Raw genomic sequence first — 4,792 nt, 5'->3', positions numbered from 1 at the left:
AACAACGTGGGGGGGGGGAGAAAGAAGAGGGGGGCCGAAGGCAAGAGAATAAGAGGAGGGGGAAAGAAAGCTAGAGATGGTGATGGTGGAGGAGGAGGAGGTGGTGGTGTTGAAGAAGATGAGAGAAGAGGAAGATGGTTACAAACTTGAGTCCTCTTGGGATATGATTTCTGAGGCACTCCCCGGCTTCCTGAGGTTGGGAGAGCTGGAAAAAAAAACCACAAGCGACCTGGAGAGGTTTCCCAATCCTAAACTGTTGCTTGTAAACTGCAACCCTTGTTAGTCTTGGAGATGCTGAGAGAAAGCCCCTTCTCTACGCTGCTGGGTCACCAGAGCCTTTGCCACCAGACCTGACAAGTTCTAATAAAATCTGTACCACCGGGCTTGAGCGCCTCCAGAGATGCGCCTTGTCTCTGTCCCCTAAGCTGATCCCTGAGATGCGCCCATCTAGAAGAGGCTTAGTCTTTTTTCCTTCCTTCTTCCACCCCCCCCCCCAGCAGCAGCGTGAAAGAACACAAATGGAACTGGAGGTTGCAAAGTGTATCTTAAAAGAAAAAAATAAATAAAAAGGAAAAGAAAAGCTCAGATCTACCACGTGGTTGATTTTAATCCCCCTCCCTTCTCTTTTAGCTTGCGTTTGAGGGGAGAAAAAGGACTCAAATTGTCCATTTCTAGCACGTATTTTGAAGTCTTCTCCCGGAAATAAAGACTCTTTGTCGTTTGATTTCTTCTCCTAGCATGTGTGTGTGCGTGTGTGTGTGTATGTATATACATGTATATGTGCGTGTGATATACTCAACAGAGACACACAAAAGGAGAAAGCTTGTAGCACACAGGGGTAAATGCTCCTGCTTCCTTAGAAAGGTCTGTGCAGTGTTTTGACTACCACAGGATCCTACTTTAAAATTAAAATTAAAAATAAAACTTTGGTGCCATCTTCCCCCTCCCTTCCCTCTCCTTGTCTGCACTTCTCTGGCTGACTATAATAGGCGCAAGCTATGGAAAGTGACAATCAAGATTGCCAATGATAAGGTGTCATCACCTTGAAGACAAAAGAGAGAGAGGGAGAAAAAAATGAAGATATTACAACCATGGATCTTTATTTTTTCCAGGAAATCATTCTGAACCCTTCCTGCAAACAATGTGTGTGCGTAGGATTCTCTCCTTTTTCTCCCCCTTCTACTTGCATCTTTCATGCCAAATTTAATACCTTTCAGATTTTAATCTAGTACTGGGGTTGGGGAGAGAAGGGTGGAAGGGAAATGAAGTTAACATTGCAAAAAAAAAAAATCAATAAACACTGTAGTGAAGAGGAAAGCAATTTGAAATGGAAGACATGGCACTCCTGATATTTCTGTTTCTCTAGTCCTTCAACTAGTCTCTCTGGAGCAAAGAGGGGGTAGGACTTTAAAAGATGGGGGAGGGAACCCTTTCCATGGAATGAGAAACCTTCTGTGGAAAAAAAGAAAAGCTGAGTCTTTTATTTTAAATATGTGGATTTAATTAAGATAGAGAAACAATTCAACTCAAGCTTTAAAGAATAGTTGAGCCTAAGGAGCTACAGAATAAACCCGAAAGTGGGAAGACGGAAGAAACATTCATCAATTAAGTAAAAATGAGAACGCATATCCGTCTGTAATTTTCCATCATGTCCTCAATGTTGTTCTCCTTTCCTAATTTATGATGATTAATAATGAGTAAAACCTAGTCCTTCTAAAATTGTCAGGATTTATGTGATCTTGAATGAGATCAATGGCTTCCAGTACAATACCCCTTCTAATGTTTCATATTATATTATTACAATAATTGGGGGAACTGTTTTTGCACACTTTGGAAGCTAATACATCTATCAGTCTATGCTGATGCTTCTCACCGCCCCAATTTTGACTTTGTCATCAGAGATAATAATTCTTCTAACAAGGTGACATGCCAGAAGTAAGGCCTTTTTCTTTGTGTGGAAAAAGGCAAATCCAACTGCATCACTCTTCAGCTATAGTGTTAAATAAGATAAATTCTACTGAATTTAGGGAAGATCTGCGTATCAAATTCTCAAGGCAGTGCTGATGGTAATTGTGTCACTGCTGATTTTGCATTTGGGCTTTTATGGTGCACTTGCTTCATGTCCAGTTTCTGAGCCCCCTTCTCTTGTTCATTGCAGTACTATAAGGAACCCAGATGGTGTGTGTCCCCAACCGTGAGGGGCTGTCATGTCAGCATCTCGGGCCACTCTAGTTGGTACACCATTGCTGCTGCTTCTTTTTTTTTTAAAAAAGTTTCTTTTTAATCCTGTAACCAACTATTGGACAAGTATTCCCGTACTTGATGTCAGTTTTCCCCAATGTAATCAGTTTCTTTGTTTTGTGTATGTTCTTGTTTATGTGCATGAAATGCCAATATGTTCCAGTGTCCAATTAACACGCCAACTCCTTTTTTTCCCCATCAAATGTCATTTTGTGGTTACTCCCCATCTACTTCTCTCTGTTTATATATGCATATATACATAATACTGAGAGACAGAGACAAAGATAGAGACATAAACTTCTATATTTAATACATACATATCCAATGAGGCTGGAAGGCAAATTCTTAACACCAGCCATCTCGACAACCCACTGTCCTTCTCAACATCATCACTGCAGACTATCTGTTCACATTGAATCCTCTGCTTTCCAGGCAGGCGCATCACTAACTATACAATTTCTATGTGCTCGAAAGTGTTTATAAGAGAGGCCCACAGACTTCCTGCCCTCTTCTTCTCTCATGGCATTGCTGTTAGAACTGGAATGTAAGGAAATCAAGATCCTTCTGTGGTAGGTCTTTAATTTGGCAGCAACCGCTATTTGCCAGCCACAGTTTGGTAGCATTTCCTTGTGTGTATCTGGAAAGGACAGCTTTGAATGGCTATCATATCCAAGCCAAAATGAATTTTAAAGGGCTAAAGATGGACTGGTTGTCCATGGACATTAGGAAAAGCCAACAGCCATCCATTTATTCATAAAGTACCATAAAGTAAGGAAGGCTGGAAGATTGGAAAGAATATCACTTAACTGATATGTATTTTGTATCCCCTGGCCTCATTCTCCATGATTATGTATTGCTTTATGAGCCATGATGGTGCACTAGTAAGAACGCACTATTGCAGGCTAACTCTGCTGACTGCCGACTGCCAGCAGTTCAGCGGTACAATTCACTGGCTCAAGGTTGACTCAGCTTTCTATTTTTCCGGGGTCAGTAAAATGAGGACTCAGATTGTTGGGGGCAATATGCTGACTCTTTAAACTACTTGAAGGGGGCTGTAAAGCATTGTGAAGCTGTATATAAGTCTAAGTACCATTGCTGTTGCTTTCCCAGTTTATAACAGCAGTGAGCAACTGCTGTATGAGGAAACCCTGGCCATGTTTTGTGCCACTGCCCAAACGTTACTTCTGCTTACCATATATTTTTATTCATGCTAAGGGTTTCCTCCCTGTACACCACACAGAAAGCAGTGGAAGGAGTACACAGTGGCCCTGTAGGTGGGTTATTGAGTTGGCAAGATAGCACAGGAGATGGTCATCTTATCTTTTCCGTTCTTTCCCTGGTAGATACCCCACACTGAGCACATCAGGGACCAAGCGTAATCCTGAGCTCCTTTTTTGCTCATGAAGGTGAGGATTGCAGTAGGTTATTCTAATGAGTATCATGTGATCAGCTCAGAGGTTGCCTTAACAATTTTCAACTGGCAACCCTTTTTTTTTTTTTTTTTTTGTCCATAAACATAGCAACTTGAGGTTCAGCAATCCACATTAACACCATGCTGGACAGTCCTGTGAGTTGCCAGATATGGGGGTGGGGGTATTGCCGGACAATTCTGCAGCTGAGAAATGATGGGTCTTTTGGAATGCTAACAGTTGACCCAACATTTTCCTGACAAAGCAATGAAAACAGACCCACCAGTGTGACTTCCTTCACCGTCCTCACCATCTGCTATGACACCACAGGCCAACATGGTGCAATCCACTCCAGTCAACCACACACTGCAGGCACCTGCGTTCCAACCCAAAGGCTTGATTTCATTTTTCACCAGTAAGGTTGCAAATCTCAGAAGATAGCGTCTTGGTATAGTGGTGGGTGATGGGCATCTTACCTTGCTGATTTCCCAGAGGCAATGTCATCCTGACCCTTTCAACAAGAGTGGACTCTGTGAGCTTAATAGCAGAATTGTTTTCCTGTACACGGAAACGTAATTTCCATATTGGTCTCCCATGCAGATACATCTACCAGTCTGCAGAAGCAACATATTCCTGTTGAAAACTTAAAACTCCTGGAGTCTAGTTTATCAGAAGAATATAGAAAATGTTGCTCCATGTGTAGGAGTAGGGGTGACACTGGGACATAATCTACTGCATTGATGGCACTGCACTAGTTTTGTTTCTCTTCTTCCCCTGGATGGTATTGCATCTTTGCACAGTGGCAGTATCATAGGTATTTAATGAAGTTAATCAGAGACGTGAATATTGCTAATTGAAAACTTTTCCCAATATCCTGCCATGAAACATGAACAATAGTTTGCAATGGCAATTTTTGAAAGTTCACTCTCTGATTACTGAGTTGCTTATATCCCTGCCTCGATTCCCTCTGTTGAAACTGAACTTAACTACTGGTAAGTTGTGTTGTTGTGCACTATGTTGTGGTGGGATGATTGAGAGATATGGTATGCCCACAGATACCCACAGAACAACTTCTGCCATTGTCTACCATTGAGAAGTAAAAGGTGCTGATTGTAACACAATGTAGCGTATCATGATAAAGG

At 41.9% G+C, this 4,792-nt stretch overlaps 1 pseudogene; it reads left to right on the top strand.

Moving 5' to 3' along the window:
* The first annotated feature begins 4,438 nt into the window (after positions 1-4,438).
* On the top strand, positions 4,439-4,590 carry LOC113420614 (U4 spliceosomal RNA; annotated as a pseudogene).
* Positions 4,591-4,792: the final 202 nt, after the last annotated feature.

This window comes from Notechis scutatus, chromosome 2 (genome assembly GCF_049901735.1).
Source record: "Notechis scutatus isolate UNSWTSFEM ecotype Mainland chromosome 2, rNotScu1.2, whole genome shotgun sequence".
Lineage (NCBI taxonomy): Eukaryota > Metazoa > Chordata > Lepidosauria > Squamata > Elapidae > Notechis > Notechis scutatus.
This window is presented reverse-complemented; position numbering and strand designations above follow the sequence as displayed.